This window comes from Cupressus sempervirens, chromosome 7 (assembly GCF_028749045.1).
Source record: "Cupressus sempervirens isolate cs-2001-9-10 chromosome 7, ASM2874904v1, whole genome shotgun sequence".
NCBI classification, from domain to species: domain Eukaryota; kingdom Viridiplantae; phylum Streptophyta; class Pinopsida; order Cupressales; family Cupressaceae; genus Cupressus; species Cupressus sempervirens.
In genome coordinates, this window is record NC_143124.1 from 685,747,736 (window position 1) to 685,770,157 (window position 22,422).

Below are 22,422 nucleotides of genomic sequence, written 5' to 3' on the forward strand. Positions count from 1 at the left end.
AAAATATCTTAAGCTGGATTTTTCTCATGCTATTTGCATTATTTTCCTTATCATTCCTTTGCCTCTATTTTTGTCTACTCTATTTCTAGTTTGTATTTTCTCTATGTCTACTCCCCCTTTATTTTAGCTCCCCCTTTCACACATCTCCTTGTAGTTTTTGTATCCTTTTGGCTGTATCTCCTTATTTCTTATCAAAATTCAAAATTTGAATATCTCCCCCATTCTTATTATCTCCTATCTTTATCTCCCCCAAAATATTATATCTCCCCCTTTTTGACACTTATGTCAAAGGATCCTAAGAATGAATGGAATACTTTGCCAAAAATATTTTGTTTACCTCCATTATTATCTTTAGAGAAGCATCACAATTTTCTAGTGCTATTTCTAGTGCTTTGAGCTGGATGGTTGTCTCTACTGCAAGGTGTACTAGGCCTTCTAGTGTAGAAATATTTGGATCTTTCTTCAAAACATTCTCTGCATAGGCCATCTTTTTGTGCAATACTTCCATGTGTGGAGTGATGACAAACTGGGCCCGTATCAATTTGGCCTTAATATTAGCCTCTTCTACTATTAATATAGCTGACTCCTTTTGAGTGTGAAGTGTTGTGGAAAAATGCTTCTCACTTTGAGCTAGGTCCTTGGGTAGCTATGTGCTAGATATCTTAAGATTCCTCTCCAAGCTCAATATTCTTCGACTAGTCTCTTGTGTGAAAAATGAGTAATCACACAATTTGGAGTATAATGAGAATACATTCTCAAGTGCTACTTTCACCTTCTCTATCTTCTTAGCTAGTTCCACTTGTGATAGTGCTATCTCACTAGATATCTTTTCATTAACCTTTATTCGAAACTTCTTCCCAGACCATTCCAATAACTTAACATTGGTATCAAGGTCTTAATTTTGTACCTAGTCCACTATGTTGGATAGTTTTTCCATAATGGGCTTTGTTTCATCAGGTACTTGCAAGCTGAATGCATCAAGGAAGATGTATTTGATTTCTATTAATGTTTTCCATACTCATTCCTAAGTATTTCTTGCTACTTCTTCCTCTCTAGTGCCTCTTGCACTTCATTTAATTGTGCCAAGTTCATTGTCTTGTAGTCATAACTTGGTATGACTATCTCTTCATCAAGTGCAGGGTCTCCATAATGAAGTACCCTTGCTACCTTGGTGGAGCTCAAGACTAGTGCTAATATTTGCAGTGGTACTACATCAGTGCTTGGCTACTTAATAGGAGTCCCTGTAGTAGGAAACTTAACTAATATTTGGATAGCCTCTTACTCTCTCTACTTAGGGGTTTTCTCCTCTTCCGTGTCTTCTTCACTTCTACCTTGATCAATTATGGTGATTAGAGGAGGTGCACCTTGGCTTTGTGCTATAAGAGCAATGATATCTTTCTGTCCTATTTTCTCCTTATCTTGCTCCTCGGTAGTTGAAGTTATTGTAACCATGGAATATACCTTAGAAAATGAGTCTTTTCCTACTTGCTCTTGTGGTTGATCATTTGTAGCCATAGGAGGTTGTGAAGGTGGTTCTTGTGAGTTCACCTTCTCCTTGGTTATTTCAGCTACAACTTTCTGTAACTCTTCTACACTCACCAAAACAAGATTTGTACACAACTATGATTGCAAATTTGTTTGGTGAAGGATCTTTCTAAGATCCTTTGCAGTCAATGGGTTAATGTTAAGACCAATAGTGTCAGGAATATATTTCACAATTACTATTTCTGTAGATGTAGGTGTTGTATGTGGAGGATTGGGTGGTGGAATTTGTGCATCTTGCACACTCTATTCCTGATGCTACTCTTCAGTTGTTTCCTCATCAACCTTTTGTGTCTTCTCCTCCACTATAATTTCTTCCTTCTCTTTATCTCCTTCTCCCTCCTTTTCATTTTTATCTTCCTCTTCATCAATATTTCTTCCCTCAAAGGGATCTTCTTGTCCTTCCTTGACTATTTGAAGACCATATATAACTTTCCACATGAGAGTGGACTTCTTTACAACATCTTCAACTTTATTTTGCAAAATGTCGAAGGCCCTGTATTTGGGTGCAAATTTGTTCCCATGTTTCTTGCTAGCCTTACTTATTTGACCTTTTGTAAGGTCTAGCATTACACGAGCCAATGTTGAATCTCTTATGTCTTTCTCCATGTTTAGGCAATAATACCATTTATTTTCAACAACTAAACTTAGCTCCTTAGGAATAGAATTATAAAGTTCAAGTGGAGTAGTCTTGAACTTAGCCATCATAGTGTAGATGGATTCTTCCACTATGTTCTGCTCTTCTCTACTTAGCTTATTAAAATCAATGCCTTTTAGTCCAGTCAAATCTACATTATCCCTAATGTTATCACAAATATTTTCAAGGTCAGATTTGATGGTGTGTTTTACCACTCTGAATTGTTCATTGTTAGATTCTATCCTTTATTCATCTGACTCTAGGGGTGCCACATATTTTCTTCTTATTTTCTCTGCTGGCCCTCCTTGCTTTGTGGCTTTCTTCTTTTCCTATTCCTTTGTCACTTTTGTCATTTCCCTTGTATTTTCCCTTGTGGTAGGCTTGGCTGGGCTTAGGTTAGCTACTTTCTTTTTTCCTTTAGACTATCCTACAGGCTGTTTCTGTGCCTTCCTCTTCTTGGGTTTTTCTTTTGGTGCTTCCTACTTAGCACCTTCTTCTTCTTTAGCATCCTCACCCATGCCTTGGGTTAATGCAACTGGTTCTTGACCTTGTTATTCTTCATCATTATCAGCTTCTTCATCTTCTTCTTCCTCTGCCTCAGCCATGCCTTCTCCAAATTTGGCCTTTAGTTTCTTTACTAATTTGTCCTTTTTCTTCAATGTGGAGGTAGTCTTCAACTTCATGTCCACCTTTGATCTTACCACATCATAGGTCCCAAAATGTGGTGCTTTCTTATCTACTTTTTTTGCTAATAATGTTGTTATAGCTGCAAATGCCTTGTCTATATTTATCTCATATCCAAGATGTCTTAACCATCTAAACCTTGGTATGGCTGCTTGAATATAGGTATAATCAATATCTACAAGAAAAAATACATCATTTACATGTTGATCAAACAATGAAATAGGTATCCTTAATCTCTGTTTCATGGACTTCTTGAAATCCTCAAAATAACTCATCATAAGAGTTTCAAAATTAGCTCTCATTTGTTCAATGTACTCATTCACTTGAGCTACAATGGACCTATTGGTTTTCCAGCTATCTTTACCAAAAGATGGAAATTCATTTTGTACATAGAAAAATATAAAAATCAAAATTGCACCAAATTTGCACTGTGCTCCCTTAGTTCTCCTTATTGCTCCTAGGTTTTCATTGATTTATTGCAATTGCAATTCTGCAAGATCATAAGTATGATCCTTTTTTACAAGTTTGTAGCCAAAATATACTAAAATGCAAGGTACACTATTGAGTCTTTTGGATTGATAAAACTTGTGAGAGATAACCTTGATAGTAAGGTCAACAAGAGGGTCTTGGATAGTATCTATAGTCATTTCTCTCTTGTTCCATTTGGCTTCTATATTCTTTTCTATTGCTTCCTTGGAACCACTTTTGAGGGTTTTGGGATGATCTAGGGTTAGATACCTTGTTACTCTATGAATAATCCTTTTTGATATCTTGATTGGGCCATCTTCCAACCATAAGCTTCCATCATGAATCTTACTCAACACTATCCTGATCCATTTAGTTTTAAAGATAGTAGGGAATTTTAAAGCATGAGTCAAACCCTTCTGCTCAACAATTTTGAACTCTTCTTTCAAAAATCTATTGTCACACAACCTATCATAAGCTTTCCTCATATCCATATCTCCTATAGCTCCAATATTACAATTGTAACACCTCCTAACATCTTGGACTATAACTACCTTAGGTGGAATAATAGATAGGGCTTTGCCTGAATTGTTTTATATGCAACTTTAGGGATTGGTTGGAAATTAGGTTGTTTAACTTCATTTGACATAAGTTGGACCTCAAATGACTCTTTCTCCTATGGTTTCCTATAACTAGAGGCTATTTCTTCTATCTAGGGTTTAAAAATGAAGAAAATGTGAAACTGTGTAGCTCAGCACTAGTGTAAATACCTTGGAATCGATGAAACTAAGCTAAATTTGCATAGAAATCTACTCAAATGTTGGATTCTCTACTTTGAAATCATTCTGCACTCTCCTTTGTTGTTTCTCTTTGTTTGCAATGGTTCAAAATGTAATCATATACCCTTATTTTGCAGCATTTAATGCTTAGTGCATTTACAACTGTCCACTCAGCTCCTTAAGCATTTTTGCATTACTTAGCTTTCATTGTCTTTCAAACACTCAACATCCACTAGAGTTTCCATTTGCTCGACTTCCACTACCAACTCAGCTGTAACCAACCATTTGACTTCTACTAATGTTAGCAAGAAAGTTGACATGTATTGGGATTTTACTTGGCATCTGAAGGCATCTTTACTTGGCAATACTAGTGAAAACTTGAAGTTTTAACTTTGTATCCCTATTCATGTTGATCTATAATTTTTAGTACTTGCTTGTCTTGGAACTGATGTATGATAAAGGTTTGTATATCAGTCTCATATGCCTTATTTTTCTTAATTGGGTGAATTTTGAACACTTGACCTTTTGGGTGAAGTTATCCCTTCATTTGATGTGCTACTTCCATCTTTTTTTTTCCAAGTTTTATTCATTTCTCCTTTGATGTGTTCAACATCTACTTTTCCTTTTCCTTTATTGAACTTTGAGTTGGGTGCCATTGACCTTGTTGGGCAATTTCTACTGATATGACCAATCTTCAAATAACTAAAGCATGTTGTTTGGATCAACCATCTGCTATAGTTTCCATTGAAATGTGTTCATATGAAATTTTTAGAGATGTGTCTATATTCCTGATAGTAATGATAGCTTAGCCTAGTGTTGTAGTCCCAATTGTAGCAATGTCCATGATTTTTTCCCCTTGTTGGTTGATTAGGTGTCCACATAGGGTTTGATCTGCACTCAAAAGATCTATGTCCATACTTCTTGCAATTGTAGTAGTGACCTTCAAATCTCAGTGTCTTTATAGTCCTAGTTTTGCAATCATGTGCTTGATGTCCTTACTTGTTGCACTTGTGACAGTGACCCATATTTTAGGTTTGTCATGCTGATGAGTGTTCTACACACATTAGAGGTATGTCCCTTTTTACCACAAAATGAAAAGTAGGTTTAGTATTCTTACCTTTGTCACTTCTTTCTTCTATAGTTTTGGATGACTCTCCTTTTTCAGTGCTAGTGTATCCTAGTCCTAAAGTATCATTGTAAGCTCTTGGTGATTTTAGTAGCTATTCAAAGTACTTGATGGCCTCATTGGGATTTTTTAAGCTCTTTTTAATCTCCTTCTCTCTTTTTAGATTATTTTTTAGTTGTTCATTTTGTATCTTCAGTGTGGAGATCTCAATGTCCTTGATATTTAGTTCATGATGTGCATTCATCATCTGGCTTAGGATGTCTAGCTACATGTTGGAAATTCTTGCAAGCTCAATTGAATTTTCTTCTAGTCTATTGGCAAGGTTTCTCTTGTCTTCTTCTAGCATATCCTTATCTTCAATGGCTCTTTTCTTCTGTTCAATCACTTCACAAAGCGTCATGGCTTGTGATTCTTGTTCAAGCTTTAGTGTTCTATTCTCTTCTACTTGATCTCTATTCTCCTCCATCATATCTACTATTGCTATATCAAATTCTTTTGAGTCTCCATTTGCAAACACTTTTGAGGTGTCAATCTCCTTGTATTGTGTATCATTCTCAGCTTTGGCAATCTCTCTTCTTCTCTTTATGGATTTTCTCAATTCTTCTCTGGTTTCTTCCAAATTGTGTAGAATGAGTTGTATATCAATCACCTAGTTTTATATGACCTTCCCAAGTTTGTAAACTTCCATTTCTAGATCTTTTCTCCAAGCTTTAAGGCTTCTTCTTGTGAGAACTCATCTTTGATACCAATTGTTGGAATTTACAAATGGGAAGATTTACTTCTGAGAGGGGGGGTGAATCAGAAGTAACTAACTTTAACCTTTTAATTTTTTTGGCTGGAAACATTCACATGCATCTACCATATCTAATTAACATAGAAGTAAAGACATGCATGAAAATAGATAACACAAGATTTTGGTCACCCAAAAACCCTCCAAAATGAGAAGGTAAAATTGGGGTGGGGATGACACCCACAAATTATCACTATAGCAATATGTAACTGTTTAAGGTTACAAAGTTTTGACCACTTTCAATGGTATTTCCTATGAAAGGTCTACCTTGTTAAAGGCTGTACACTCTATTAAAAGTGATCCATCTAAAGGATTTACAAACACTCACTTGGAATGCTACCTTGTTAAAGGATTTAGTATTTTATTAAGAGGCTTACAACATGGCTGTTAGACCAACCTATCCCCATAGGATTTTCATTCCTAATATAATGGCTAGAGAGTATTAGAATGTATTGACCTGATGACTTACAATGCTCAATTGCTGATTCTAGATCCTTGTTTTGCTCAATCTGATCTGATCCTTCCTGATCTAATATGTCTCTGCTCAAAGTGCTAATGCTCTATTCTAACCAATTGAATTCTGCAATGCTACTTTTCCTTTAAGTCCTTATACCCCACTAAAATTTTCTAGCATTCTCCCATATATATCTCTTACACAAACAAATTATGGGGTATTGTCCTCCTTTAAAAGGCTTTGAAGTCTTAGGGTTAGGGATGAATCTATGATCAATATTCTTCCATCTTTTCCCACTCAATTATTTCACTTTTCCTATTGGTTACATGTTTTCTCCATTTTTCTTATTGGCTGCATGCTAATTACATAGGGAATATGAAAGATTCAATCTTATCTTTAAGATCATTTGAGATTCATCTTGAGTTAGCTCAAAAATATTTTACATCTAAGTTTGTGAAGGTACAAACTCATATGCTAATTTTGTGTTACTCAACACTTACTGATTCCTTATGCTCAATGCATATAGGAATTCTATCTCACTTGGCTCCTATAGTAACTCTATCTCACTTGGCATCTGAATCTTGCTCGACACTCGAAGTTCACTTGGCACCTATTGAATCTTTGACTCGGCACATACTATAGCTCAACATCTATATTATACTTAGCATCATCTTTGAAATTGGTTAAGTGTGTTGGCTCTCAATTTTCAAAACCAATCTGAGACCAATAAACATGTCTTGCGGCCTATATCTATCATTCTTGATCAAAGGGTGATTGTTTCTCTTTGGAGGGAAATTATCCCTCCCACTTCCTACATTCATTTTTTTCATCATGTTAAGAAAATTTTCAATATTTTCTTCTTCCTTGTTCTTCTTAGGAGATTTATGATTGAACAACTTAAGATCATCCCTTTTCAATCCTTTTCCTACTACTTTTCTAATATTTTCCAAAGATAAACCAATTTTGAAGGCTTGCTACAGGGTGACAAGCTTTTCTTTAATAATTTCATAGCTCATTTTTTGATCTAGAGAATCTATTTATAAATCCATAAGAATCATGTCAAGTAGCCTAATATCTCTTGGCACCTTATTTAACACTTTATTAAATCTCATGTTAAATTCAAGAATAGTTTCAATCTGATTTTTCTTGATATTGGTTAATTCATGTGAAACAAAATAAGGATCATTATCATCACCAAAGTGTTCAATGAGTCAACCAACACATTCCTATCAACTTCCCAAAGATCCATTAGGTAAACTTATGTACCATTCTATTGCATCTTTAGTTAAGGACTAGACAAATAATTTCATTAGAACATCCTCATAAGCTTCACTCATTTCCTCAATTACTGCCTTCAAATTTATACAATGATTTTATGCTGATATATCTCCATTCCCAAAGTACTTGGGAATTAAACTTCTTAAATAATTTGATATGGGATAAGGATATCTGAATATGCCATAGAAATCCAACTCTCTATATTGCTCCAATAGGATAGGAGCCCTAACATTCTGATTGAACCTATTTTTTTGTCTATTATTTTTGTGCATGTTCTGATTATAGTTCATATAATTTCTTCCTCTAGGCTACCTTTTATTTTTCATATTATTACAATTATATGCATTATTATCACAATATGCATTATTTTTATTCTAATTATTTGTAGGTAGTCTTGAATTTCTATTAGCATATCTTCTTCTTTCAATCAAATGTGAATGATTATCTACCTTGTCATCCCCATCATTTTCTATTCTTTGTCTAGGCTGATTGTTAGGGAATCTACAGACACCATTCCTACCTATTCCAAGTCTTTCTTCTTCTCTTTCGGGTGATGGAGTAATACATTAATCCCTAGTTATTCCAATAATTTCTAAGACCTCACTAGGTTTCCCTTTTAAAGCTCTTGGTGCTCTCTTAGTCCTCATGAACTTTGCAAATTCTTCAATCATTTTTCCTACTCTAGCATCAACTTCTTCATCATCTTCAAATTCATCACATGAAAACTTATTTTCTAAGGGATTTTCATGCCTTTGAAAGAAATTTGTCCTTCTCTGAAAAGGAACATGTTCTTGAAGTTGAGTTTCATTCTAGAGATTATTTTCTTCTTGGACTTGAGTCCCACTAACTCTATCATCAAGAGAAAAAGCTCTCAATTTCTTAGCCACTTTTCCACAACTTCCCAATATCATTTTTGATACATTCACTAATATTATATTATGCTTCATAGGAGTATATTCTTGGTATTCACTAGTGTGTGTAGATCTTCTTCCCCACATAAAATTCAATGACACACTTCTGAAAGTATCCTACTTTCTAACTACCATTAGCTGATTGTTCATATACCTTTTACCTATAGAGTCATCGCCTCTATTATAGAGGAAAATTTTAGATTTTTTCTTTTGGGTTCTCTCTCCCTAATAGAGTGCATAAAAACTCTTTTCTCTATATCTCTAACTTTAAGGAACCAATAACTTATGGGTTACTTCATAATCCTTGATTTTGTAGACCACTCCCTAGTAGAGTTGCTAATTTGTTGGTGCCTAAATTGATAGATTTGGATTCCTATAGAATGATGACCCAATTATGGGAATTCCTAATAGAAATTTTCCAATTGATAGGTTCCACTCAAAATGAATGTGAACCTCTACAATTCTGGCTTTGAAGAACCAAGGCTGGTAGGCCTATACCTTACACCCTAAAGGCTTTTTAGAGAAGATAACTTGGGGATTTAGGTGTTTTAAAAGATTTTAAAAAGTGATACAAGTTTTTGGTTGTAATAATTGAATATATAAATGATTTTTTGACCTTGGTCACTTGGATGTATGTAATTTCTATAATCAACATGAAGAATAAAAAAAAAAATCAATAGAGTAGTGCCTTAACTGATAGATAATCTATATTCTTTCTTCTATCAACCATTCATAATGTTTAATGTAATCCTCAAAGACAAATAATAAATCCCTTTGAGATAAATTTTTATCACCTTAATGATATATGAATTTCTTGAAATTCTTAATAAAAATCAAATACTTAATCTTATTGAATTTAACTCCCCTCAAGAGCCCAAAAAGACATCAATGCAGATTGATCAGTCAATACAACACTACTATTTTTCAAACACTAAAATCACTCATTTCAATCAATCAATTGGACAACCAATTAAAGAAAATTTAAAATTTGATTAGAGGAAACAAAATGAAAGAGACAAAAGATATATCACCAAAAGATCAATTGAGCACATGAATCCTTGTATTGAACTTGAAATATTTTCACCACAAATTACATGTGTTGCTAGTGCATATAGATGACAAAATGTAGAGTAGACAACATAATCAACTTCTCTCTATAAAACTATATGAACAATGTATAGTAATGAAATATATATATTCCAAATTAGGTCCTTATAATTATAGACATTGAATTGGTTAAAAAATGAAAAGGTATGACCCTTTGTTATCAGAATTTGAACTAATTGACTAACTAATAGTTAACTATCAGGTAAAAAAAATAGGTTTATAAAAGAGAGATTCATTTTGTCAAATATGATGATGACTCCTCAATGAAATTAATGCATTGTTAAATGTGTTCCTAATATTTATCATCTCTGAGAAAATTTGCATCACTGATCACCTCTTAGGCTTTAACTTCAATCTCAAACATTTGCTTCATCTAGTGGTTGGTCTTTGTCATCTCTAGGTCATCATTTTGTGTGGTTCCAAGGGCCTTATCCTACATTACATGACAAATTCCCATCCATGTCTCCCAGTAAATGATATTTCCATCTACATTATGCCAATATATAACCCCATGTCCTGTCACCAATTCTTCAATCAACCAAAAAGTTGCCTTGAACTCTTGTAAATAATTATGTGATCCTTTATCAAATTTTCTGCTATCTTCATCATCTTCAAGTTCATTATTTTTCTCAAAAAATTTCCTTTATATCTCATTATATCATAAGGCCATAGGTTTATATGCACTATATATAACCCAGACCTTCCCTAATTTGATTAGCAACATTCCAAAATGGTTTCTCAATACTATGCTAGATATTTCCTTCTGAATCCTAGACACAACCTTCAATTTTTTATTTTCTTCCTTTAACCTTTTCATTTCAACCCTCAAAGAATCCTTAAATGATTGAAACAAAGCTACAATTTTGACTTTCTTGATTTGAACATATTTTTATACAATGCCTTACAATTGTCTCTCTCAAATGTTACTTGCTTCATCTAGGCTTGATTAAACAAAGCCATGTCAACTTGCATACCTACTACTTTATTAGGATTTGCCTCTCCTACTTTTAGTGTCATTAGATGTTCAAAAATCTGATCTACATCAATAACTTGTGCCCTTTTGTGTCGAGGGTATAAACCCCATAATAACATTGATCTTTCATAATCTACAAACCTTAAGCCAATAATTACATATTTGACCCCTTACACATCTAACTTCATGTATTATTTCCTAGAATTAATCAGATAATAAAAAATGTAAGAAGCACTCAAATCCCAACTAGGCAAAATCATAAACCCTATTTCATTCAACAATTGTCTCCCTCTAGTTGGATTCATGTTCTCTACTTCCCTCTTAATATCCTCCTTCAAATTTTCCATTAGACCTTGTTCATTTTATAGAGAGATATTTTGGATACTCTACCTCAATATTTTCCCTTTGTAATTATATAGAGCAACAATGAATACCTTATATTTAATGAAAGCATCATCAGTCACAAATTTACTTGATTCAAGAAGTCTCTCATCTTTCTCAACATCTACTCTATCAAGCACTTGAACATCATGTTCGAAGGCCTCAAGTACTAGCTTATCCAAAGTCCTTGTTATTGGAACAAGGGAGTTTGATATATTTTGAATATCTTTAAACTATTCCTTAGCTTGTTTCCTTTTCTCTTCCAATTCTCTATTTTGATCTTGAATCTTCTGTTGTACCTCCAAAAATTCCATGTTTAAAAATTTTTTTTCATATTCAATACTTTGGTGAATGTAATCACCCAATTTTTATAATTTTCTACATGCATGAATATATCCCTCTAGATCATAATGTCTCAAAGAATCCATAGTATACATGTGATATTCATTTTGCAACTTCTCTCCAATCTTATCATAATATATGGTAGCAAAAATAGTAAAGTCTCTAAAGGACAAAGTGACTGGGAGAAAAGTTTGTTTTCTTTGATTACCTCTAGAATGTTGTTTACTAGACATTGACATCTACCTTACAATCTCCAAATATGCAATCCTATCATGCACTGATGCTAGCAATCTAAATGTTTTTCCCTTCAAATCCAAAAAATCTAAAGCAAACGAAGTAATCACAAGCATACCAATCTCACCACTTATGCTTAATTTTCTCTCCCAACCCATTGTCTTTTGGTATTAGGAATCTCTTAATATCAAGGCTAATAGATAGAAAAGATTGGTGTCCAAATAGAGTGTACAAAGGTTGCACAAAGTGATCTTCAAAGCTGAGGTAGAAGAAGGCACTATATCTATACACTATTACAAAAATAATAATATGTGACTAAAATTAGTCACGTGACTAATCATAGTTAATATCTAGTCATTTATAACACTACTAATTTTACTACTAAATGATTTTAGTCACTTATTTGATCACTGATTATGATCATCGATTTAGTCACATATTTAGTTGTATATTTGATAGTTGATTTTGTCACATATTTAGTGGTATATTTAGTAGCATATTTAATCACATATTAGTATATTTATTCCCATATTTGCTATTGTATTTAGTAGCATATTTAATAATATATTTAGTCACATATTTGGCACATATTTGATAGTGTATTTAGTAGCATATTTAATAGTATATTTGGTTACATATTTAGTAACATATTCAATAGCATATTTAGTCACATATTTAGTAGTGTACTTGGTCATAATAGGGCATGATGGAATTGAACCACCATCCTCCTACTTGTAAAGTAGATGCTTTTCCATTGAGCTAGGACCCTTTAAAGAATACATAATAAATTATTATTTGTTTCATTTCATCCTTCAATATAGCACCCAAAAAGGTTATGTAACTATATTTCTTGAAATGGGGGAACAAGGCAACATCCAATCAATCTGATAGTTTAAAGGCTCCTTTTGTTTCAAAAAATAATTCCAGTTTGTCAAACTTAAATCAGCCAAAGGAAAGGGGAACAAGGTAATGGATTTTAATTTTAAAAATGGTATCCAACTTGTTATTAATAATGTAGAAGTTCCATGTAGTAACTAGAAAATTTCTTCAAGTAACTAGCCATTGGCATAACACTCCACTAATAGATGAAAAACCACCAATCATAAATAGATGAGCCAAAAAAAGCACACACTAAACTCTGCATAATCCATACCATCCATCAACCTATCAATACAAGAATGTTTTCTTATGCCTCATTTTTATGGTTAGCCACCTCCAACAATTTCTACAAACTTAGATGTTAACATTAATAATACGATGAGAATATTTACACCACATTAAATAATGAAATTGAATAATATTCTTAGTGCACACATATAATAATTTCAAAAAACTTAAATGTAACACTAATATAGTGAGACTATTTATACAAAAGTAAATAATGCAAAATAATGATGTTCTTAGTGCACCAACTTATTGAAAATTAGCTAAGATCATTCACAAAAAAAAATACTAGGCTCTATAAAGTTTGCAACAAAAAATAATCTAGAGCTAAAAAAGGATAAAAATCTCAAACTATGTTGTTTAATCCCAAAATTAGAGTTCTTGTGAAAAATTATCCAAAAATTTGAGTAGATAAATGTTTACTAAAAAATATGCAAATAAATCCCAATAAAACATCACATAAGAATATCAATCACCAAGCCAACTAGGCAATGATCTAGCAATGTAGTAGAGCAATTTCTATGCTGATAATGGGCTCAAGATGTATTGGCCTTGCTTTAGAAGGTGGTGAATTTGCAATAGTGGAGGCTACACCACAAAAGGTTGGATGATAGTGAATTTTGACAAGGTTTGGTTTCTCAGGTAAAGCTTCTAAGTTTTGAGAGTATTCTAAGCATGTAATACCACTTTTATGAGGGTAATACCAAGTGCCAACATTGAGTTCATGTTTTTGTGTTGCACTAAGGTTTGCAAGTAAAGACCACCTTGGGAAAACATGTGCTCTACATATTGTTAAAAATATTGTTGAAATCTTTTTCTTTTCTAGATTATTTGGGAAAGTAGCATAGTCTTATTCCTATAACATGAATAACCATATTCAGAAGAAAACCAAGATCAAATTTAAAACCTAACTAATAAATTACTTAGTATCTCACAATGAGACATTCTATAATAAAGCAATAACAACCAACTATAGAAAATTTATTCTCATAGGATAAATCACTTAAGCATGACATCAACATTTTTTGTAGTTAAAAATACCTATATTATTCTGCAAAAATAAAATATAAGATAAGATCTATACTTGAATTTTCTGTAGATGAAATAAAATATCTATACAAACCCTTAGATCATCTAGAATTTGTCCACTTGGAAAGTTTTGTAGCCTTATTGTAATAATTGTAATAATATGTGTAAACAAGATAACAATAATCCAAATATTTAGATATTTGATAATAGTAGAACTCAAGGCAATTGAAATTGTCCAAAAATTGTGAGCATTTTATGCAAGCATGAGATTACTACTTTCTTCCTTCTAGGGCCATGAATTCTTTCCTAATAGTGGATGCATCTACAAAATGTTACACAATGAAGAAAAATAACCAATTATTGTTAAAAGAACAAATGATATTAAAACAATTGAAAAGTCCTAATTACATCTTAGTAAAGCTACCAGACCATAATTTCGCTCCTCTGAGATTTCTTAGTTTCTAATTTTCATATATCCAAAATATTTGAAAATAAGACAAACAACTACTAAGAAACAAAAAGTCACTTGAATGTAATACAAAGAGAATATTGAGAAAAATTAGAGCCAAGTGGCAAGAAATCCATAAATAAGCCCATCACTAAAGAATCAAACTCTTAATTAGGACATTGACTTTAATAGATCACTCAACTCTTAGTAAAAATATTTAAAAAATTATTTGCATTGATGTATGAAGGTTATAGTGACAACTGTAAAGATATCTTGATCAAAGAAATCTAGCTAGGTTGACATATAAAAATGAGAAGAATAAGGCAAAAGAAACACTCAACTTGATAGGGTAATTGGTAACCTACAACACTACCAACACTTATAAAAAAATATTGTACTTATCAATAATCAATAATTTCCAATACAAAGTTGGCAATAAAATCAATTAACCATATGATATTTTCTCATGATGTTTTGCATCATGTTTTACCTATTTAAATTTAATAGCCCCTTTAATAATGAATACCGTGATTTTTTTATGAGATGAATCTATAATTGGAAAATTATTTAGTATTGGGATGTAACATCTCTTACATGTCAAACCAAATAATCATTCTTAAATTGTTTGATTTGAGACAAAATGTGATTGAACAAATTCTTTTTATTATGTATTAGGATTTTTTAAAGAATAGTTTATCCCATGAAATATTCTATAGACCCTAACAAGGTTAATGGGGTGGAGACATGTCTTATTTCAAATTAGGAGGTATCAGGAAAAGCAGGACATGCATTGGAATATAGAGTTGATGGTTAATCATTTTCCCACTCTAATCTAGACTCCCTTGGTATTTTAAAGCTTTTGGCAAGCCTTTCAATTCCTTGAAAACAAGACTGAGAAGTGCATATTCCAAACAAAAAAATTCATCCTACTTGGAAACTGGGCACCTTTCTAAGGCAACACTTTTTCTTGATGTTGAGGTTGATTCGAAAGATGCAGGTCAACATCCACAAAAATTTTAGGATCCTCATATGAATCAGAACATGTTAATCCTTATTCTAGAGACCATCCTATCATTTCCTTGGAGAAAAACATGTTTTATGAGAGAGGAACTCTCCAAATGTGGCTTAATATGTAAGTTTAGTACTTCTTCACCAAGTCTGACTAGTTTGAATGCCTAGATTTTTAATATTTGAGGATTTTTAATATTTGAGGTGCCAGATTAAAAAAGTCATTAGAAATATAGTTAAACTAGTGGACTCAAGATTTTTTTGTGCTTCTTTGTGAATCCATTTAATATATACCTTCTATTTTATAAAATAGGCCATGTTACTGGAAGAAGCATGTTTTAGTGGTAATATCTTGGCTTTTAAGCTTCAATCAATAGAAAAATTCTTTTCCATAATGCCCATCTGGGTTTTGTTGCAAAATCTTCCATTGCAACTCTAAATAGATTCATTATTTAAAGGTATAGGGAATACAATACATATTTTTTTCTTTGGACCCAAAAGTAGATGGTCATGCTCACTCTACCTCTCTAGGGTTCAAGTTGCAGTGGACTTATCTAAGGACGTATAAGTTCAATTTGACTTAAAGTGGAGGAAAGGATATGGAAAAAAGTACTGGACTCTAAGAATGTGTATTTTCATTGTAGTTCCTAAAATATTTTTAGGTTGGGCATATAGCTTCTATAAGATAAGTTGCAAAGTCTCTCATCCAAATTGGCAAGGTGGCTAAATGAAGACAACTACTCACTATTATGTTCTCCACTCCAATTGTAATAAAATTTATTAAATGAAATGAGGCCCCAAAAATTAGTGGAGGTTTGAGAGTGGAGAACCTAATGGGCTAAGGGGCAACAATGATCTTGTAGAAGGAGAAATTTTGATTCTATCATCCAAAACATGGGTTGACTACCATGCCAGAAATCCAACATATAATAGAGTTTACAGAGATAATGAAATAATTTGGCAAGAATCTATAGTAGCTTCTTATAAAAGTTTCCTATAAACATTTAAGATTATTTTTCAATACTTACTAGATAGAACATTGAGAGAGTGATTGACTAGATGATGATACCGCTTTTGGCTTCTACCAACTTTAGTTTTAGGAATGCTCAGATGGGGTCACTGAGAAGAATCAACAATACTTTGAAACAAATTACTTGTATCACCCAACCTAAAACTAATAGAAATTGGTGCTTCAACACCCATATCCTAGCTTATTTGAAATCAAAGATCTATCTATAAACATTAGCATTTCCTACAATAGGCTTCAAAGAATATTATCTTCTTCATGATATTGTTTTCTATTAGTGATAAAGAAAATGTTGCCTACCATGTTTAGGAATCCATGTATACGTATGAATACATTACAAAACCAAACCATATCTTCATTATATAAGAAATCACAAAAGTGCATTCACTCAAATATGAACAAGCACTAATTGGACAATACAAACATAACTTGTGGAGGAGTGATTAAAAACTTGAGAGCATCTATCTTAATGAAAAGGATTCATCATCTCTTAAATATTAGGTCTATCCAAGAAACATCCAAGAGAATTGATATTTTTGATGGATGTGTCTTGGATGGACCTGGGTACTGAGGATATAGCAGGAAACATCCTTAATGAAATGTTTCAATTTAATGCAAACTATTCACTCTTCAAGTTACAATTTAATGCAATGTTGAAGTATTTACTCTTTCACATATTTAAATCTTATATTGCAATACTTTTTTTCATAACTACCATTTTAAAGTACCATATGCATACTATATACAACCCCTATCCCCCTGAATACTATATATTATATACCATATGAGACCTCTTATAGTAGTGAATTGGCAAATATTGGTCCTATAACATGAAAAGTCAGTCATGAAGGAACCATCAAAGAATGTCACAAGCAGATGGAGCATAATGATTAGAACAATAGTGATAATAAAAACAAAGATTTTCAAAATAAATCTAAGTTAGGAATAACATAACAATATATAAACGTGTGAAGGACAAAAGAAACTATTGGGATCTCAGTTGGAAAGGTAAACTTCCATCTTCATAATTGGGCCATGAACCATATATTGAAACATCTAGTGTAGGCTTCTTGTAGAAGGATGACAAAATCTATTTGATGTATCTCGATAAAATGCTAGCCACTGTAACATTAGACAGATAACTATAAAAACTGCCATATCTAAATATTAAGTGGATTTTCTCCAGATTACTTGTGTATTAAAAGAAAAATTGAAATTACTATTATTATTATTTTAATTCTATGCAAGCCATGTTCATCTCTCCTTTTTTGAGTTACAATTGTTATTAAAAAATTATTGGTTGCACATCAAGATAAATCAATAAATGAGAAATTTATTTCTTACATGAACCATTTAAAAAAAATTATTTTTGGATAACCATATATTTATTACAACCAATAAAAAAACATATGTAAATAATTCACATAAAAAATGGTTTATCACCCAAACTATTTTAGCCTTACACTTCATCCTCTTTCATATGCCAAGGCAACTAGTAATAGATAGTGTTGGAAATGGAACAAATTTGTTTGAATCTCATCTTCAATCTGCATAGATTTATGTTAGCACCTCAATCATATCACACAATGGATTTAATTGATTTAAACCTTATTAAGAGTAGTGTGATCATCAATTACATTAATAATCTTAACATGTCTTAATTTTTGAAGCAATCTTATTATCTGTATTGTGCTCCACATCAATTTTCTAGACTGGATCAATGTGGTTATCTATATCTCCATCACTTTCATCAGCATCACCCTCTACATGAGTAGATAATAGGGAATTCAATTCCAAGGAAAATCATTCCAAAAATTTGTTCTTTTTTTATATTCCCATTTACTTCATTTTCAAATAGAATTTGTATGGCACCTTGTTTTATTACAATCAACCTCATGAATGCTGACTTTACATGTATCCTATCACCATCCCCAAGATTTATCATTAATGGATGATTTTCTCTATATATTAACACACACAGTCAATCACCTAAACTATTTTTCTTGTTGCCAAATATGTTCATTTTGTGACAAATCTCTCCATCTTCTCTTAATATGTTGATTACAAAAGATTCATCATTAGCTGATAAATCAAACATACTCTTGTTAAACTTTAAATGTAGGCATAATACAATTCTTGTGTATTTTATTCCATGATTAACTAGTGGGAGGGAAATCCAAACATGCCCTATTTCATTCTACTCTACTATTTTGTGCTACATTTTATATTTGAAGTATTTCAAAACTTTGTTTGCACCAAAACATATTTCCTGCAATCTTGGAATTTCCTATATTCTAGAGCTTATCCAACTATAAAAATTTTCATAGTACTTTAATGTTAATACTTTGAAACCAAAAAAAAGAAAAAGGAGAGAGGTTAGACAGTGGCACACCTTGGTTTGGCTATAAAAATTGATTAAAAAGGTAGGGCAACCATTCAGATACAACTTTTCCAATAATTGCAATTGTTTAACTTTCTCCAAGCTTTTGATATTGTTCCACTTAGTTAAATTCAATTCTTTCAATGATTTCAAACAACTCAGTCTTGACAACTCAAATAGTCACCTGCAATTGCAAACAACTAGGATCTCTAGTTTTTTCAAATGAGGCAAATTACCTACTTTACTTAACTAAGGACAATCACCAACATCTATTTCAACTAGCCCTTGTGGAAGAATGGGAAGGTACAATAAATTTTGAGAGTGATGTAGGATCAATTTTGTTAGTCTCACATGAAAAATTACTCTTGATGGATACAAGTATTATATATTATGTTCCAAATTTAGGTATTCCAGTGACTATAAATCTCCATATTTTTTGATGAGATCACCCTCCTGAACTTTGCATTCCCTACTTCTAAACTCATTAATGAATTAAGTCCTGAAATTTTATGCTAAAGATTAGATATGAAAAAATAATTTGAAGAGATCAAGAACTCTTAAGTGTAATAAATTTGATATATTTGGAATCTTGACCAGTTTATAGCATTTATCAAGTTTAAGGTTCTCCAAAGTTGAAACTTTATAGAGTTCTTTTGGTAGTTTCTCTATACGTATGCACTATGCATGTCCAGAGTAAGTAAATATTTCAGCTCACCTATTAACCTAGAAAAACTTGTTAAACTATTGTAATACCCCAAGTCCAAAAATATCAAATATTTGATCTCACTAATATCCAATGGAAAATTCTTTAGCTTATTGCATCCATTCAAACTAAGATATTCCAAGTGTATGAGGCCTCCCATGAAGTTCCATTAGGCTCCAATAGTTGTTCATCACTAATTCTCTTAGAGAGACCAACTTTGTAATTTCTACTAACAAATGAGATATTTTCGTGCATTCATTCATCGACAAACTAGATAAGAATTTTAGTTCACCTATTGATAATGGTAAAGCAATTAGACCATGGCATTTGCTAATGTCCAAATGTTTTTAAGTTCTTTACAAACTCAGAAAAGCTATTTAATCTAAAACATCTTAATAAAACCATTTTAAAAAAAATTCATCAAAGGAAGATCAGTAAACTATTATATTGAACTTGATGATAGATCAAGCCTTTAAAGGAGTTAAATCTTTCCAAGATGGCTGGGCAATAATTTTATACCATAACAATATGATAGGTGAAGATGCTTAAGTGAAATTAGCTTTGTTATGCCATGTAATAGCTCTAAGTCCTTTGAAAAGGATAGATCTAGATATTTCAGTTGTTGTAGTAGATAAAAATAGGTTGGTAAACTTGAAATTTTCTTGCAATTATTTAGGTGGATGACTATAAGAGATGTGCAATATGATAGATTGGGAAATTCGTTGAGATGTAGGCAATGATTAAGGTTTAACACCTTGAGATTTTTAGGAAATTGTTGAAGAAGTAAGAAGCATTAATTTCTTTGGCATAAATGAATAAGCAAAAGGAAAAGAATACTTCTAAGATCCAAAATTTACCTTTGGTTGTGAACCCTAGCTCCATAGAGTTTTGATATCAATTCCATTCAAATCTAATATAGCTAGATGTTCTAGATTCTAGTCCTTATCTAGGGGATCCAAGCCAGTACAAAGTTCTATTATCAACCATCTTAAATGGGAATATAATTTTTTGGAGCCACCATGGACTATCATGCTAGTTAACCATAGTAGTTTTAGATTATGTGTTGATTCCAAACATTTTGTGTCTAAGACAAGATCTTCCCCATCTAATTCTCCATCTAATATAAGATACCTAACACTCTTTTAAATAGGATTAGAACAAGAGAAATCATACTTAGTTCTTAAGATAAATAATCATAAGTATCCAAGTAGCTTGCTTAACTTGATGACTCTTTAGCACTTGTTGCACTTCATGCATCTTCTATAGATAGCTATGATAGCCAAGATCTTTGGATTCATTTGCAACAATAGCCCTTCCCATGTCACATAGGTGATCATGCATCATGAATTTTATATCATCACTTATTATAACAATAGACCTGAGTACCAAATTCATCATAGTTATGTTTGGAGCCAAATTTGAAGCTTCCCAAAATGCGATTGTTGTTTTAGTCTCTTTACAAACAGATATATAGGCTATGTCTAGGAATATTTCCTTCTCATTAGAATTAATACCTTCATAAATAATTTTGAGCCTTCCATGGATGTTTTCATAAATGGAGCTCTCCAACTACTTTAGTGTTTCAAGCCAAAGGCTTCTCTCTCACTTTCCCTACAAGAGGCCCCCAATTACCTTTAGTGAAAGTGGTAATCCATCATAGTATTTTATAACCATGAGAGAAAGATCTTCAAATTCTGTATTAGGTCTTTTTAGGAGAAAAGTGTGCCAACTAAATAATTGAAGAGCTTAATCATTAGGAACTACCTTTAAGTCATATATTTTATCATTTTTTCTACCATTCAAAACATTTTTATCGTGAGTTGTGATAATAATTCTACTGCTTGGCCCAAACCAATCTCCCCTAATTTCATTCAATTATGTAGAGTTATCAACATCATCAAGAATGACAAGGGAACAACGATATCTTAAATAATCCTTGATGAGAGTTTTTATATGAGAAAAATTATTTACTTGGAATTCTACCTTCAAAAAATCTTTTTGTACAAGTGACCTTGTAATTGACATATGCCATTGACTTGCTTTGATTTGAGGTGAATATCAGATACAAAATGTCCAGCTTCAAATTTGAGGTAAATTATATCATTATATACTATGTTTGTAAGATTTGTTTTCCCCAAACTTCCCATACCACAAATTCTAATTGTTATCAATATGTCTTCTAAATCGATTCCAATCATTCAGATCACCTCAGTTATCCACTCTTCCATTCCAACAATAGATTTTGCAACATCTAATGACACATTATTTAACTTGTTGACTATGTCCTAAACCAAAAACTTCACAATATTCCCTTCATATCTACAAATATATCCACACACCATGTGAGGGATTTGGGATTCTAGATGGACTCTAGTGATTATGAGATGCTTAAGTGCTTTGAGATTTCCCTTAACTTGTGATCATTACCAATGCCCATAAATATAATCATAGATGTTAGAGTGTAGAGGGAATGAAAGGATGAGTTGAATGGAAATTGTGAGAGATTATGTTAGAAATGACATTGTGTGATGGTGATGCAATATAATATCACCAAACTTGATCAGGCTAATGATTGGCTTGTGCAAGAGTTTGTGGAATTTTCATCTAATTTGAATGAAATTGAGTTTCTAATTGGAATTGATAATTCTATAATATTCAATGTTGCATATTTTTGTGAGTTTTATGAGGGTGAATGGAGTGGACAACACAATACACTTTCATATTTTTTGGATGAACTAGTACATCAATTGCCGAATGAGGAGTTTGAGAGAATTGATCAAATTATTGATTCCCGAACTACTAAGAATATGGTGTAGGAGCACCTATAGGATACAATAAAATCTGATATAATAATGGTTAAACCATAGCCCAAGTGTGTAATTTTTTAAGTCCTTCAATTTTTTCTTGGTTGTTTGAAACTTTGATATCAACAATGCCAAAAGTTGTCAAGAAAATCCAAG

At 32.2% G+C, this 22,422-nt stretch overlaps 1 pseudogene; it reads right to left on the bottom strand.

Annotated features, from left to right (window-relative positions):
• Window positions 1-18,086: 18,086 nt before the first annotated feature.
• LOC149548635 (disease resistance protein RPS6-like) lies at window positions 18,087-21,804 on the bottom strand (annotated as a pseudogene).
• Window positions 21,805-22,422: the final 618 nt, after the last annotated feature.